The 18484-nt window shown below is 42.2% G+C and overlaps 1 protein-coding gene across 1 annotated transcript in view; it reads right to left on the bottom strand.

The window, feature by feature from the left end:
- MYO10 (myosin X) overlaps nucleotides 1–18484 on the bottom strand; it is a 151952-nt gene that overhangs the window by 34270 nt on the left and 99198 nt on the right.

The following is an 18484-nucleotide window of genomic DNA, read 5'->3' as shown; positions in this document are numbered from 1 at the left end:
ATCATAAAATAGTTCCTTAGATTAAAGCCTGATGGAGGTCAGGGAAAAATAAATAAATAAATAAATAAAAGCACCCCTTCACCCTGGGCAATGCCATCAGTGGAGGCCGCAAGTGAATGGGACACACACAGCTTTTGTTGCTCTGCAGGTCGTTTCCTCCATTCCAACAAAGGGCACACCTGACTTTCACCAGTCAGACTTCCTCTTCCATCCCAGAACTACCGGCTGCCTCAGTACAGCCACAATAACGATGGATTTTGTTTAGGCAGGAGGAACTTCACAGAGAAAGAGAGTTCAGAAGGTAAAAAAAAAAAAAAAAACAAACAAACAGCAAACAAACAAACCAACAACCCAAAAAACAAACAAAAAGACCCTCACAGTCTCCCGTTTATAGATTTCTCTTTGACAATTTGTGGGATGGTATCAGTTTGATGCCATATCTTACAAGTTTTGATTTTCTGCGCTTATGCAAAGCGTGGAAGACAGATACAGAGTTGTTAAAGATGAACAACAAATACAAGGATATGGAAAAGTATTTTTTTTAATTTGAAAACCAATAACTTTTCTCACTTTTCTTTAATTCTGTTCTCTTTCACTTCTAGAATGAATTCCTGGCAATTTCCGGAAAAAGCAGCACGAACTAAAAGGAGGTCAGCCTTCCCCTGCTTGGCTGTTGTCTTCTGCATCCCAAAGTGCACCGATATCTTTTTCAGAAATAAAGTTACCCTGTCTGCACGGGGGGACCCATTAAACCACACCTTTCTGAAACAGTCCCCCTTGTTTCTCTGATCTCAATCACCAACTCTACAAGTGAAAACTAATGCTAAGCTTTTCTCCCAGATGAATGTGAAATGTGTGAAGAAATTAACTTATAATACATAATCTCTCTGAACTGATAAGAACGTTTCTTCATGCCCATTGTTTGGCTTTTCCAACCACATGACGCTCAGTGGTTCTTTATCCATCCATGCAACTCGGCAGCCTCTACTTATGCGGAGGACTCGAACAACCTGACCGAAGAGGAAACAAAATGCCTGTGGTCTCAATAGGAAAACAAATTGCAAAGGCAGGATGGGCAGGAGCTGGGGCACTGTCCCTGTTAATTCAAGAGACTTGAGCTGCAGTGCTATGTTGGTCACCGTCCTGCCTTGAAAAACCACTTCACCTCTCTACCCCCAGCTTCTCCAGCCACACGTTGTTCAGGTGCTTGCTGCACCAACTTTGATGGCATCCTCTTAAACAATAGACTTTCAACCCCTTAACCACTACTCTGACAGCACAATAAGCATGAAAACCTCTGTGTGTCTGGAGCATCAGTCTCACTCATCTGAGAGCAGGTGCATTTCAAAGGAAGATAAAGAAAACAAACCCTCTATGGTCTTCTTCTCAAGCCTGCATACAGCTGTAGGCAGAAGAGATTCAGGTCAGAACAGCAGCACATTTGATGCCAGCTCTATTTTTGAAAACATCCCCTTCCTATCCCGGAGTATTTGTGGCTATATAGACAAGAGCCATAAGAGTACAGGAGAATGAAAACAAACTACTTGACACAGCTGAAAAGTTTTCTTCATAATTCCAGTGCATGGCAGTGGGAAGTCAAGGAATATTTGGATCAACTTAAAGTAACTGTGAATATTTTGCATTCCAAAAGTCTCTGGATATCGACACAACCGCCAAAAAAAGCAGGAAGATCCTATAAAAAGTACCAACACTGCTGGTGGTAACTTGTAAAGAGCACGGGTATTGTTAAGTCAATCCTTACACCTCAAACATCCTGCAGACTCCAGGCCGGATTTCACTGCTCGCTCATTAACGATACACTGCTTCATTTATATAATCTCTGCAGGTCTGAACATGAAAGTACTGCATTTACCAACAGCAAGCATTTACATGATTAGTTGATCTTCTCCTCAATACCAGCTACTGCATCTGGCCTGCATGATTCATCTTCCAGCCCAGAACAGCTCAGTTTAAGTGACAAACTGAACTCTGATGCTATAGGTTAGAGTAGCAGGTGTTAAAAAACGCTGCTCTATGGATGGAACACAGCAATGTTAGAGTTTGTCCTAAGTTTCCAAACAGTCAAAGGTGGAGAATTAATAAGTTCCTAAATAAATTATTTATCTTCTGCCTGTCATCCAGATTCACTGTACAAGCAAGGGCGTCTCAAGGATATTTTAATGAAAGCAATCATTTCAGAGCTATGCAGCAGTATGTTACCAAAGTGACCCTTCAGCACCAGCGTTGAGGGATTTCAACTGGGTCAAGACATGACTGAGTTCGGATCACCGACAAAGATGTCACATTTCAGGTCTTGCCAGTCTGTAGCAGAGATAAGAACTGGAACTAGCTTGATAATTGGAGGAAAGCTGCTCAAATGCTTCTGACTTGCTTGCTGTGACTACATGCTTTCACCAGCAGTACTCAATAACCTTGCAATCCTGGGACTATTTAAACTACTTTACTAGCCTGTGTCACTGTTGTCTTGCATTTCAGAGTAATTTTCTTTTTGGTTGATTTGTATGAACCAAATGCTACCCTGAGTAAACACAACAGCCTCTTTGTGAACCTTCCTTTCTGACGGTATCTGAAGACAGGATTTGTCCACTTCTCTCAATAGTGGCAATTTAAAATCCTAGAGGAAAGCTGACTTCTCATGATTACAGTGTATAATTTCTTGTACAATAATTAAAACCTTGTGGAATAGGAACGGATTGTTACAGGCACACACTTAAATACTGGGGATGTCTGAGTTATCTGACTAGGTTTAGAGGTATCCACGCAGGGGCTAAGTTTTTAGCTGAAGTGAGCCTTTGTTGCTTGAATACATTATTTAGAGTCCATTGAAATGCACAGCAGGTCACACAGGCCATTTGTCCCAAAACAGAGCCTACAGGACCATCCATGTGAAACAGACCATTAAGAGCATTTGGGAAAAGAGGGATTTAAGATTTGGAGCAGCTCAGGCAGTGTCTCAGGGCACTAACAGAAGGTACAACTCACAGCAGAGACCCAGCTGGAATTCTTCATGGGCCCTCCTTCCCCACCTGTGAATAATCCATTGCCATTTCATCTGAGGTCAGCCTAATTAAAGCCTCCAATCCCTACAGACTAAACCCCAATCTGGCCTCATTCTCCTCTCATTGTGATCAGTCAGCAGGCTTCTCCTGAAGAGAATCAATCAGGCTGCCTGATAGCTACACACCATGGAGGAACATACTGAGATGTACTAATTACAAAGCCAGCTGTCCTGCCTTACCAACCCGATGTCAAGACAGTCAACAAAGGTTTGTTACAATGGTCAAGAGAACAATACCACCTGCCTGTGTCACACACTACTCCATGTCTGCTGAGCCTGCATATAAGTCAATTGCACAAGGTGAAATCCTGACCCTTCAGGTCAGCAGGGACTCCACATAACCAACACAGACTAAGACTCCACCCATGTTCTCTTTTTAGTGCTTTCACCATACTTCTATTCCTCCACACCAGACTTTCCAACTATGACCTAAAGGTATTTTTTTATTTGACACCATATTGGCAGGCTGGCCATATAAGTTCCTTCCTGGATCTAAAAGCAGTAGAACACATTTTAGGATGCTTTCTGTAATGTGATTTCTTCTTGTCTGCATGACACAAATAATGGGGGGTTGAACTAAATGATCTCCAGAGGACCCTTCCAAGCCCTACGATCCTGTGATTGGCTATTTCTTAGTATCATGCTTTTATTGCTGAAACACCCTAAGGTTCATCAGGAAGTAGGAAATTAGGACAAAAATACTTGAGAGAATCTGTTACTAAGATGAAATTCATCTTGCATGGCCGAAGCCTGACATAGTTGTAAAACCTTGTCTTGGAACTACCTTTTTAAGAACCTAATGCTGTCTACCTCTAGTGTCTACTGCAGTATTACCACAAGTAATCTCATACTTCAGTATGTGAAGCGCACCAAGTAGCTAGTTCAGGCCCAAATGCTAATACAGTATCACTGCTGAAGCCATTCCGCAGTACATCCCAAAATAGTACTACGGATAACTTATTGCCACTGTTGCAATTCTCTTTGCTTTCCCTCAATGACAGAAAATCAAGCAGCCCTTTCCCAGACTGCAACTCCACAGAAGAGTAGAAGACATAGGAGCTAAAATTGCACTCCTGAAGGACAGAAGATGCCAGCTCAAAAGCACAAGGAGAGCAGAGGAGGAACCATAAATTGAAATGACACTGCTCTGCGTTTCAGTCCTGGGGCACTGACCTGCCACTTTCTCTAGGTCCGGTCACACACCATTCCTTCAGGACCACATGCCTGAATTCCATTTAGGATGTGAGAGCCTTCTGTTTGCGGGCTAACCTGTGTTTTTCATCTGTGTAACTGCTACTGAAATACTGCACCTAAACCTGAAGTACAATAAAGGAGGATGCGTAACTGGAAAGCATTAAAAAAAAATAAATAAAAATAAAAAGCAGTAAGGGTCTTGAGTAAGAGCCCTGAGGAGCTTAACAGTGAGAGAGCTGTGAGGCCTGGACGGTACTCTGCAAGTAACTAAACCAAGAGCATACCTTCAACAACAGTTTCTAAAACATAGCAGATAAAGATACAATGAACATAAAAATCAATGGAAGACATATTCAAATGAGAAGGCACAACGTTTTTTTTCCACTGCCTGTATTCACCGGAACAGCACACTTGTGGTGGTGGGACCCACTAAAACCACCAAGCACAAAGAGAATACTGGGCGTCTTCCTTCTTCCAGCAGGTGGTTTTCCTGACTGCTTGCCATGCAGCTGGTTAGACTAAATGATCTCAGCAGCTCCCTTTCATTTGTGGATAAAACAATGATTTATTTATTTAGGAAAGCTTAGTGCTGGCTGCTTTAACCTTTGCTACTGGAACTCCCAAAGATTGACTTTGCAATAAAGATAGGAAGGAGACACACAGCTACTGACCTGCAGCGCACGTCATCATCCAGAGCTGTGCTTCTCACACAAAAGCTTCATCAGGGCAGAAACAAGTCCATTTCTTATGCTAGTATTTGACAGTCTGGCAAGGGAAGTTTGGCTGAGCTTTTACTGTGCCAGACTGTCTACAAAGACATAGGCTGCAGAACTGTACGCTAGCGCAGATTAAGTCATTACAAAACTTTCACATACTTGTCACAAATTAACAAAAAAATCCATCACATCATCAACTCCAGAGTTAAAAAAAGGAAAAATTCTGCAGCAATAATAAATCATAGCTCCAAAACCTCTAAGGTTTAATAAAAAAAAATTGAGTTATCTCTAATTAAGTGTGGAGTTTGCATGCGTTTGTTTTATGGCCATGACAGCCAGCAACTTCCTAGCTCAATACCAAAAACCAGACTCAAGCAAAGCTAATATAGCACTTGATCACATCCTTTTTCAATACTGTGGCCACAAGTAGTTTCTTTCTATGATGCGTTTTGTGCCTGAATACAGGTTATTCCCTCAGTAGACCATAGAAGGCTGCTATAAAACACAGAGCTGACGTAACGCACGACTGTGCTGCTTTCTCAAGCAAGTAAACTTTAGAGTACACTTTCTACTTTGAAGAAAAGATAGGAATTAAAAAACTGTCTCCTGAGGAGTCCTCCCACTTCTTCATGTATCAAGTCTTCTGTGTGAAAGTCGTCACGAGAAATTAGCCAGGCTTCAATCATAGCCAATACCTTACATGAGTAAATTAGGAACGCCACAAAATATTCTGCTGAGCAGCTTTGAGTTGCTGGGAAACCAGAGGTCAGGCAGCACTGAAAGGGCAGATTATTCCCATCTCGGTAAAGGCACAGGGCTCCATTCAGCGTGCAGCCCTGGCTCTCACTACAGGCTGCAGTGGGGTGCAACCCAGCAGCCTGAGGGACAAGCACCGCTCAGCTGCTGCAGGACCACTGTGCACCGCTCTGCAGCAAAGCACCCCTTCCATCCCTGCGTGGCACTTGCTGTTTCACATCATCAGCAAGGGTACGCTTCCATCTGGAGTGCCCAGGACATCCAGGGGTTTACAGAGCTGTGCTTAAGCAGACTTGAAGCCTTGCAGAGGTCTGAAGACCTGCTTTAAGTTTTAAAAGCAGGAAGAAACCTGTAAGACTGCAGATCTGATACTTTTTCATTCTACAGAAGAAATCAAAATTTATAGAAAGTAATGAAGATCCCAACGATTAGCAGACATCTGTCTGGCTGACATCGAGAGTTGCGTGATGGCTCAGATAAATGACCCAGCTTAATCCCATATAATCAGTACGCTAATTACTCCTACTTCTTTTATCTCAGCATGTCTCAGATAGCATCAGTCAAACTTTGGTATTTTTCTTAGAATTTGGTCCTTCGTGCTGCTTCTCTTCTATCCTCATGCTTTTTTATACTGTAAATTCAGGACTTGCCCTGTGGATCTATAACCAACCAGACAACAAGATAGCAAGGCCAAGAGAATGAGTGTATGTTCAAAAGAAAAGACAGAAAATGAAGGCAGCTGTTTTTCTATATGTGTGTATCACAGAAAAAAGCAACGAACACGTTCCTCTTGGACCCCTTTGTTATAATGCAACAGATGCCCCCACTTTAATTAAGAGTTGAAAACACTCCTACATGAATTCTTTGATGTTTTGGAGAACCACATCAAAATCAAATTAGATTTATCTAATAATTCAGATTTTTTTCCCCCTAGAACAAACAAAAAGCCCTTTTACTGATTTCTTTATATGTTATCTAAACAAAAAATGGAGAAGCTCTTTCCCCCACACTGCCTTGCAGATCATAGCCACTTCTGCTGCCACTGTGGATGGGCTGATGGCACAGATGACTCAACTTCAGCAGCAGGAGCTTGGATAGAAGCTACCCATTCTCCCTACAACCACTGCTTATAATTGCATTTGGCAGCCAAAAAAAAAAAAAAGCAAACAAACAACAAAAAAACAACCAACCAGTTTGATCTCTTTGCTACAGATTATACATTGGCAAGCACTAACACTTGCAATCAAAGACACCATGTCATAGAATCATAGAATCACAAGGTTGCAAAGGACCTACAAGATCATCTAGTCCAGTTGTTCTCCCACTACCACTGCTACCACAGCTACTAAACCATATCTCATAGCTCCTCATGCATCTTCCTATCACAAAAAAATGGCACCAACTTACATATTCGTTCCACTTCCCATGTACTTGTGAAACAAGTGTTAATCACAGACTCAACTGGCCTTGCTTTACTAGCATGTTCCAGAGTTCCCCCAAACTGATGGCAACCATTCTCTTAACAGCAATAGGCCATTGAAATAAATAAAATGAAATGATCTGTGTGTACACATACACACAGAATGAATTGTAATAGATGGTAAAACTGACATAGGCACCTAATTAATTTAACCTTCAACCACTTCAGTGATTTCACCGGGATGCCACTGTTCATCTCCACTGAGCATGCAAATTTTACATTCAGGGACGCTTATCAATGGCTCTTTGTTTCGCTAAGGCAAGTTCCATCTTTTCTTAGTGCTTCTTCTTACATGAAGCATGTGCTTTGTTGACTCCGTCTATTTTTTAAGACAATCCTGTGGAAAAACAGCCCTGCCCTAACTTAGAATTTTACAATCTGCTGTGTTGCAATTAATTAAGAACATGGCTCTTTCTGTCATTTAAAACTGGATTTTCCTCTGTCCATTTTCACTCTAATTAGAAAATCTGGAAAATGCAGTACTGAGACTCCCTGACTGGTAAGATGTATTTTTACTGCTGGCATACTCAAACTATGTTTTTCCAGGATAGCATTGTAGACTGCACATCGCTGGAACAAGAGATGTAAAAATTCCTTCTGCCTCTGTACAGATGACTCGCAACTTCAGTCTGGGTAGACAAGTGTAAGAGAGCTGCACGTATGCCTCACTCTTCTTCAAAGCTGTGTGGTGACAAAAGGCATTGTGGCTACAGGGACTCCACTACGTGCAGGCCAGCACATCCAGAGCAGCATAAATAACTAAAGCAAAGCTTCTGACATGCACTTAGAACTCACTGAAGCCAATGAGATGCACATGCCCTTTAAGGACTTGGCTGATCTGAGCCACTCTAGGTTGTACATGCCAGTGCTCACAGAAAAATGGCTATTTTTGATGTCTACACAGCATTTTCTTCTCTGATAAATTTCTAGGCTGGCACTAAGTATACAACAAACCATAATCCCTACATGTTTGAGTCAGAAAGGAACCATGAAGGTAGAATCAGATTTTCTAAACTGGATTTTGTTTGCTTTGTGAATTATCTGACTACACAAACAACTTCTGTAACAAATTTAAGTGCTGGGCTGCTTTAAACAAAAATCGTAATTTCTGCCTTTGAAAGCCTACTCAGTTAATGGTAACGTAGCTCAAATGCTGGACACGATCTCTTTTTGGCTAAAGACACACAAACTGTGCGACTGGCAAATGTTCTTTTTGTGCTGAATCCGGGGCAGCCACTCATTTGAGAAAGCCAATGGCACTGAGGCTTTGGCATTCATCTGGCTTCCTGAAAGTGGGTATCTTCTCTTAAGCTACTTTATCTTTGCTGGATCATAAGAAGTTTGAGCTCCCCAACAGCCTTAGTTAATACATATCTAACATTTAAGGTCTACAGACAGGGAGTTTCAAAAACGGCATGATCTATCTCATCCTGTTAACTCCGAAAATATAGCACAGCACTGACAGTTTGGCACCAAACTTGCCTTTTCTACACTAAACACTGTGCAATGCTCACAGGTGCGTGAGACAGTCCAAGGTGGCAGCCAAAACTGGAAACTTCTCAGTGGCCGGTATGATTTACACAGAGCCAAGCATTTCTTGGCCCGTGCACAGAAAACCTGGAACTTCACAGAACTGTATGCCTAAATAAAGTGTATATTTACCCCGTGCTTGGGGCTGAACAATAAAATGAACAGTGTCCAAGGAGGCAGCAGAGTCTAGCTTCCTCCATAGCAAAGCTCCAAGGAGCCCTGACCTGCTGTCCAGCTCACTACTGTTGGAATGGGGAGCTCATCAGGAGCTTGGAGGAGAAAGACCAACAGAAGCAACCTCAAACATCATCATGCTTTTGCCCCAAAATTCCTGTAGATTAGGCTGGTTGCCATCACACAGACACAACTCGGCAGACATCCTGCAACATAGCAACAGTGCAAGGAATGCACACGTCTTACTGTTTAGGCTTATAAACTGCCTAAAAACACTAGATAAGGCATTCTGAGTGTAAAGTAGGCAACAAAAAAAAGCTGCTTTGATGCCCTTTCAGCAAATGTTTCCTGTTGAAAATATGTTGTGAGGTGACTGCAGATGTTCTGGAGCCTAGTTAGTCTTCACAAATCTACCACAAAGAGTTTTTCTCCCATGAAGTCTCAGTTTGCAATATCCTGTGATCAAATTAAGGAATGTCACATACATACATACAGGCATACAGATACAGTTAAAATAGAAAAAAGAAAAAAAAAAGTTTAAGAACTAACCCAAATCTACTATTAAACAACATTACATTCTGCTCTTGACATAAATCTTGTGCTCTGGCAATGATTTGAATAGCTGGAACAGTGCTACAGCTTTCAGCTGCTTTCTATCAGCAATCCAGCTGTGTTAGAAAAAAAGACTGTTATGCTTCTATTTATGTCACAAGGTGCACAGGTTGTAAATACATGTTTTTGAATAAGCTAACAAGAAGCAAAATCAATGTTAACTTTTTGAAGCAGTGCAGTTTTTGCAGAAAAATTACTAAGTACATTTAATTCATGTTCCACACAACAAACATATCTACTTTTCGATCTACCACCACTGCTACAACCTGAGGTTTGAAAGGACATATCTTAACATCAGAGAGAGAAGAACCATCGTGACTTATGAGATTCCCTTTTCCCAGTTCCACATGCACTTTATCAGATGGTATCACCTCCATCTAGATTTGCAAGGCAAATCCAGGGTTGCTCTCGAGACCAGAATAAAACTCCCATAGTCTTGAACGATACAGGATCCAACCCATTCCCTTCCTAACAGGTTCTCTCAAGCAATTTTATCCTAATTTTCAACCCTGTGGCTGAATTGTAATGTTTGCAGAGGCGAGTCCTTTAAGTGGGAAGGCAAGAGCAAAATGCAGATCCCCAGAACAGAACTATTTTACCTACTGGGCTGGGGCATTTGTTTCACAGGGGGCAGAAGGGGGCAACTGATACAAAGCAAACTCAAAGTATACTGCTGTTGTAACGTCTTTCCCATTACTACGGTTATACACATTTTAAGCATACTCTGTTTCTTATGTTTCTACAGTGAAAGAATTACTGTCTCAAAAGTGTCCCATCAAGTTTCACTGGAAGCACGAAAACATTAATTTAGACTTCTGGATGCTGCTGATCTCTTGCCGGACTTCCTCACACCCAAATGCACACTGCCACTTTCTATAGTGTAATCAAAGCCAAACTACAGCTCTGCCTTACACCTTAATGAATTGCAGGAGTACCACTTTCCTCAGCTTTACATAGCTAGTTCTCCCGAATCTACACCACAAATTGCTGAACAGCAGAAATGATCTTTCTGCCCCAAAGCAGACCATCAGTACAGCTCACATCTTCCCCCCATGGCATACACACTCAGCTCTAGCTCTGCTGACTTTATTCTTGCTCTCTAAACAATCACTCCTTTAACTTAAAGAGAGAGCGTGTGTTATTAAAGCAGACTGCTTGGAAGGAAAGCTCTTCTGGTGCTTGAAATTATGATCAGACCAGCAGTTTACTCATCTGTTCATAAATCTGATTCTGCAAGCACTCAGCCTCCTTAAAAGAAAACACAAGACCAGAAACATTTTCCATACAACTTTCTCTGCCAAACTCAGCTTTCTTTTCTCTTTCTACAAGTCCACCACAGCTCCAAGCATGCAAGATTGAAATTATTAAAATAAAAAAAAAAAGCAAAACAAATAAATGCACAAATTCAACTCCTTACCTTCTAAGGCTTTTCCATCCTTCAGCGTTCCCCCATTGTGAAAAACTGAATCTTTAGCAGTCGCAGCTATGCACACACACGCACAGGCACACACAGAACAGGGCTTTCTTCAGCTCACTCGTATTTCAAGTCTTTCATGTGATATCTTTGGCTGTACTTGCTTAATTCATTCCTGCTGCACTCAAAGGAAGTCAAGCCTGGCGAGGGCTGGCTCTGCAGCAACCACTGTAGATATTCCTGACTAACAGGAGAGTGGGGCTAATCTCACTTTATAAGCATCAAGAATGTAAATATATTTCATGGCCAAATTCCTAAACCTTAAGTGATAAAATGCACAAAATGCCCTACGACACAGTTCAGCAAGGGAGTTACGAATGCTAAAGTTTGTGCTAGAGAACAATACTCTCTACCCCAGCTTCTCTTCTGGAGCTTTAACGGTGGCTATTTATCATGGGCTGTGCATATTCCCTTGTAGTAGTTACCATGAGAACACACTGCACAGGATTTGAATGTAAATTGCAACCTAGAGATGTGGGGGGGATTTTTGTTGCCGTTGCAGTTAAAAAAGAGAACTCCCAAAGCCCGATGAAGTACACACTTTCTGCATGCACATATTTGCATGACAATGCTTGCAATTCAAAGGCTTGCTGCAGTGCACAAGAAGGAAGAAAAACCGAGCTCTTTGCTTGGTATACGTAAAAAAAAAACCCAACTACTCCAGACTTGTGGTCAGCAGTTGCGTTCTGCAAATGCCCATCCACATCACAAATCGCATACGAAGGAATTCATAAAGCAAAAGCCTACTAGGTAGTGCAAAGTACAGAATAAGATGGGCAAGACTCTCTGCTACTGCAGCAGACTAAGTTCTTCCCACTTCACAGCTATCAGTTCAGAAAGAATTAACAGCACAGCAAGTAACACACTTGAAAAATGCCATTTCACTTTCCCACTGATCTGCTGTGGAGGTTGCTTCTCCCAAAGCAGCGCTTGCTCACCCGCAGGCCCCGCACCACTCATGGGAGCACACCAGCGGGGTTACAGTCTGAAACCTGAAAATGTCTCCCACTGCTTGTGGACAGACTCCTACCAAACCGTCTTCCTATGAAACTCGGTGACTTGTGCACATACGCGCTGCAAAACATGCCAAAATCTGTTTGCCTGCACTGCCTGGGATTTGATGCAACCTTTGCTATGCAGCGGCTGCTTTCTCCTGGGCAGCACCATCCCAGTTCTCCATCCCTACCACGGTGACTGAAAGATAAACTCCAATGCACTTTGCAAACGGACGCCAGTCAGCCCTGCTTAGCTGATAGCAAACGTTGCTGAAGAAGGACACACCTGTCTGATGTAGCCTCATAAGAGGAATGACCTACTTGAGGCCGGCAAGCAGCTGTGCGGTGGGACAGGGACAAAGCGACACCCCAGGCAGCACTGCTGGCACACAGCACAGAGACAACAGAAAGGCTGGGCTCTGCCTGTGCAGCACAAGACTCCTTGCAGGAACTGTCTTGTTCTGTGGATTCAGATCCACACGTAACATTACTGCTGGCGCTTTGCGAGCTTTCCTTACACCCACTCTCTGATAACACTTTCACCTCAGGACTCTTCCAGTGCCTAGCCTAATTACTCAAGTGATACGCCAGGAAATGATGCAGCTGGGACATATTCCACAAGTCTTGATTTGAAGCTATGTAATTCTGTAAAACTCAAGGCGACAAGATCCAGGTAGCTGAATTAAGCAGCATCACCTGGGCATGATGCCATACCTTATGACTTTGCCTTCCCGGGGAAGAATAAAGCCTTACGAGCTAGTTAAAGCACTAAGGATAGCTTGTGTTTGGCCCCGTGCACTTGTGGCAAGCGATGCAAAAGCAGTGAAGCTTGCTCTGATTTTGGGAAATGGCTGGGCTCCTCAGCAGGATGAGCCTGCACAGCAGTGCTGGGAGCCATAGCAGACTGCCTTAGCAAGTCGGATCCACGCTCAGAGCCCGCGGCTCTGCTTCCTTGAGCACCAGTGACAGAAGTAATTGGCAGTCAGAAAGCCTACTTAAGACAAATATTTATTGAGAGCAACTGCGATTAAAGACGGATTTTTAAGTTAGGCAGAAAGGATCTCTAATACACGAGCCGCTTCCACACCTGCAAATGAATAATACCAGACCTTAACTTTCTACAGACAGCACTGCACACACCCTTCAGTTGTACGTGGGCCACATAACACATTACCTTTACTTTCAAAGTATTACAGAAAAGCTGTACAGATGATGATCAGGATTTCTCTTCTCCCTTTTTAATGGATGTACCCTGTAATGTGCCAGCTCCCAGCACCTGTGAACACCGCAGCTTTCCTGCAGAAGGCCTACCCCAGGGCTCTACAGCTGAGTCAGTAAACCATAAAGATCCCTCCATTTATGGGCTAACACTTTTTAGCTTTTAAGTGCTGGGCTCAGCCTCCTTAGAAAAGCCACAAAGGCACCTATGCTCCAGTAAAGAGACCCAAAGTCTGCTGACTGACCAAGGCTGGTATACAGAGCACATGCTTGGGATGCAACTGCAGTGGGATGTGCATAGAAATCTGAAGCTGGGTCACTGTATTAAGAATATACTTTTTTTAAAATAAAGACTTCTAAAAATAAAGATTTTACCCAGATAGCTAGCAATTCTGTGCTGAAAGTTTAGTAGAATGGCCTTGAAGCTCAGAGTCCTCCCTACATCTTGAGGCTGCTCTTGCTGCAGTGGCATTATATCAGCTCTGTCCTCATGCTTATTTCTGCAAAATCTCCTTACAAAGTAAACTCGGTAATTCATACGGTCATGGCTCAGTAGGACAATATTCTAATTGCAGCCTGACAACCAGTTCACACAATGCATTCACCAAACTTCTACTAGCTCCACACCCCGTGCACAATCATCCTTGCAGATGGGACCAAGCTGTTCTCTCATAGTTTCTCTGTATCGCGTTCCCTGAGCTGTACTTTTAATTGGTGTTTAGGCTGTTATCATGCTATACTTGTGTTTGTAATGATTCAGAGCTATTTTAAGAGCACGATTTTCATTCAGACGCCAAGTGAATATGTTTATATCTTACTTCATACTAGAGGACATGCTGCTTGCTATTCCAGTGTCTCATGGCTCTTTAATGACCTATATCTCAAAGTGCATCGCAGGTGCCAACAGTCTTACCTTGATCCTTTTAAATGGCTCTGTCCTCAGAAGCACTGTTAGCAATCTTAGCACCTGGACACTGATTTTTCCGGAATGAATAGACACCATGATGATAGGACTCCGAAGTAAAATTAATCTTCACAGAATCCATTATGACTTTTTTGTACCTACTTTGCAGTAGGTTTACAAAACAGGCTTAATTTGGTCTCATTTCTTTACCTCATCTAATTAAATGTTAAGATTTAAAACATTATATATATACATGTAAAATTATTGCAAAGGAAAATAATTGCCCTTTCAGAGATCACATGCTTCAGAGTAGAAGGCTTGCATCTTGCCAGTGGCCAGACAATCACTGCAACAGGGCAATGAGAGCAACAGTACATGAGTAGAAAGTGAGGTGAATAGAAGCCCAGCAATTCTGTTCAAGTGAATCCACTCCAACACAGGTTTCCTAAACACAAAAAGTGAAATTCTTACCTACATCAGAAATTTCATGGCAATTCTAATGAAGGCAGGATTTTGTCCACTAGGACCAAACTGGACTAAGAACTGTGTCTGTTTCATTAACAGAAGAGAAGTGGATGTGCCTGTCTAAATGCATGAGAAAACAGCAGCTGCTGAACCTGCTGAAGTCTCAAGAACAGGGAATTACAGACGCAAGCTGTAACAATCCAAGTTTTAAAAGAGATTAGCTCAGATAAGGCTGTCCTAGAGAAAAATGCAGATGTTGGAAGTAGGGGCCACTCATAGTGATTATACCAACATTAAGACTCAGAAGAAAAAATCTGAATGGAGAAGAGAACTTGAGAAGGCAATTAAGCCAACCGCCAAGATTGGCTCCTTCTGGCCAATGGGGGAAGTTTTGCCTCTGGGAGATCTTGCAAAGAAAGTGCAGATCTTAAATTTACCCTGAACAGTCTTCCGAATAGCACCAAGGCTTAACGAGTTTTTATTAATACCAGCAAACTTGAAAGAAACATGGATGTTTTTAAAATTATTTAATATGCTCCCAAAGGACAGATGGAGAACAGAAAGACAAGGTTGCAGGGATGAATCATCATCAGATAGAAAAGGAGGCATGAAAAGAAACATGGGGAAAAAAGCGACAGAGAAAGTTGTGTCAAAGCTCAGAAGGATGAAATGATACGCAGTTCTGAATGCTGCATTGAAGTTAAGGGAAATGAAGGAGAAAGGGCTTCATTAGCAGAAAACACTCATTAAGCATTCCAAGTGGAAAAGTTTCCAAGTTATGGCTAGTTCAGAAGAGACTGGAAACTGTGAAAACACACAGATTGATTGTTTAGGGGGCTCCCAAAGATTAATGGACACTCTGTTCTTCTGTCTGAGGCCTGATTGCAGAAATGTCTTGTGACAAAAGGTCATGGACTCTATGTGCTCTCTTTAGGAAATTGCTCTAATGAGTGTAGATCCTGCTTTGATATGTAAATATTTAGTAGTCTACTGCATATGCTGAATTGTTTTTGCTTGCCATTGTAACATATTTGAAAATTAAACTTTTGATCAATTAAAAATCAAATAATTACTGTGAATTATATCACATCTCTTATTCAACGTGAATAAACTTTAATGAGTAGAAGAGCAGAGGAAGAACTGTCAGCTGCATATTCTGCTTTTCAAAGCTTTGAACACCTTCCATTTGCTTATCCTCATTCACCTACAGAATTCAAACATACTTCTAGAGGGAAACAGCCCTTGGGCACCTCCACCTCCTCCTCTCCAGAACTATAAGGGACGCTCACTGATGGGTGTCATCTATTAGAATCCAATCAAGAGCGCAACAAGTAGCTTGAGAGGCTTCGCTCTTGATGACACAACTTAATCGCTCTCCTTTTAGAGTCTTTCTTGTCCAGCTCTCTTTTAATGCCACATATTTCAAAAAAGCAGTTATGGTGGAATTTTCTTTGGCATCATTTGTTAATTCTCAAGCATTTATTTTATTTAAATGCTTCTTGAAGGATGACATTTTAGCATTCCATGTCACTGCTACTGCAGTGGACAGAAAACATACTGAAAAATGCTCAATGAAGATTCTAGACTTTTTCAGTCCTAACTTCTCTCTTTCAGGGCCTCATCTGGAGGTTTCAAGCAGTTGTATTTCTATCCAACCCTGCTCAGTGAGTCACATACGTGATAACATTTGGTACCTCTTATATTGCTAACATCTCTGAGCTGTGCCAGCTCAGAGCCATGCAGACTGATCCACCTTGTTTTCCTTCGTCTAGCTGGACAAATAAAGCAATCAGTCATATGATAGGAGAAACTACGACAGTTTTAACTGTAACATGATGTGTATCCATGGAATCCAACCAAGCTACAGAAGAGACAAATGCTTTTCACAGCCCTGCTTCTACAGCAGACCTGCTCAGCAGGAGCTGAACACCACCAACTAATACCAACTAACTCACCCGATGGCATTAAAAATCCCCGTGTTGATGAGACAGAAGGAACAGACAGCAGTGCCCAGCAGAGAAAATGGCAAATCACAACAATACATTTTGAGAACAATTTCTTGAGTAAAAAACACCATTCACAAGTATTATGTATGGTTTTCCTTCCAATTTCCCACCAAGTCTTCTACTGCACCTGCTCCAACAAGCAAAATGCATGACTGTTTCCCTACTCTGGCATCAATCTAGGTCTTCAAATAGCCTTTTATTATTATTATTATTAAAGCCATCAAATCCAATTAATCTGCAACTAAATCAATGCAAATGGAGAACAAGGACAACCATTTTTGTGTAAGACTTCATTGATATGTTTGTACACACTTTGAGAAATTCCTGTAGACAGTCCTTTACAATATTTTCCTGCATAGAATTCTACACTTAGATGTGGTTTCTGAGACCGAAGCAGTCCCAGACTTCTTTAAAGCTTCCATTTTCACAGCTGCTAACTGTGTGAGAACTTTGTTTTAATGCTAGTAAAATATATGTGCAGATATAGTAGCATATGCCAAATTCATCAGGGATGGAGCATTCCAGTGGGAAAAGAGTGTGAGAACAACAAGGAACATGGGAGCGAGAACTCAGCTGCTTCCTTGCTATGGAAACACAACTTGCATCAACCATGGCAAATCCTTGTGACTTTGGCACTGCGGAGATCAGCCTCTCTTGGATGCAAATGGACAAACAAGAAAAAGAATGCAAATTACTGAACTAATTCTTATACTCCAATGGCAGCAGGAGGGCTTTGTAAGGGTGGTGGGGCTTCCAGAAAGAAATGGGAGACGAGAGAACAAGCTTTTCAAAACTGCATTCCCTCGGTGATCAGAGATGTTGCTGCACACATCCCTTGGGGGTACTGTTGGATGGCACGCTGGACATGAGCCAACGGTGTGCCCTTGCAGCCCAGAAAGCCAACTGTATCCTGCGCTGCATCAAAAGATGCGTGGTCAGCAGATTGAGGGAGGTGATCCTGCCCCTCTGCTCTGTGCTGGTGAGGCCTCATCTGGAGTACTGCATCCAGATGTGGAGCCCTCTGTACAGGAGAGACATGGACTTGTTACAGTGTGTCCAGAGGAGGGCTACAAAAAGGATCTAAGGGATGGAACACCTCTCCTATGAGGACAGACTGAGAGAGCTGGGGCTGTTCAGCCTGGAGAAGGCTCTGGGGGAGACTTGAGAGCAGCCTTTCAGTGTCTAAAGGAGGGCTGTATGAAAGAAGGGGACAGACTCTATAGCAGGCTCTGTTGTGACAGGACAAGGGGAAATGGTTTCAAACTAAAAGAGAGAAGATTTAGACTGGATATAAGGAAATAATTTTTTATAATAAGGGTGAAAAGGCACTGGAACAGGTTGCCCAGAGAGGTGGTGGTTGCCCCACCCCTGGAGACATCCAAGGTCAGGCTGGATGGGGCTCTGAGCAACCTGATCAAGCTGTAGGTGTCCCTGCTCATTTCAGGGGAGTTGGACTGGATGACCTTTACAAGTCTCTTCCAACTCGAGCAATTCTATTATTCTATGACAGGTGCTCTGACCCCAGCTGCCAGCTGAGGCTCTGTCATCCACAGGGCCTTGAATATCCAGAGGCTGCAAAGCAAAGTGTACTTAAAACATCAAATTCTTCCAAAAACATAAAATAGGTTCAGTTCACCTCCTGACTGCTCCCTCTTACTAAGATGCATGCAGTCTGCATGTTATTTGACACACTACAAGGAACAGTACAAAAGTGGAGTTTAAAACAGTATGTAGTCAGAGATGTACCATCCAGATAATCAAAAAAAAAGCTGGAATGACATTTACCAGATTTGACAATTTTTTTTTTGTGATGATAAACTAGATATCCCACTGGAATGTAGTATATAAACCAGATTCATAGCAAAGTCACCTATTTCTAAG

Source organism: Gallus gallus, chromosome 2 (assembly GCF_016699485.2).
Source record: "Gallus gallus isolate bGalGal1 chromosome 2, bGalGal1.mat.broiler.GRCg7b, whole genome shotgun sequence".
In the NCBI taxonomy this organism is placed as follows: Eukaryota; Metazoa; Chordata; class Aves; order Galliformes; family Phasianidae; genus Gallus; species Gallus gallus.
Note: the sequence above shows the minus strand (reverse complement) of the source record. Positions and strands in the feature narration are given on the sequence as shown.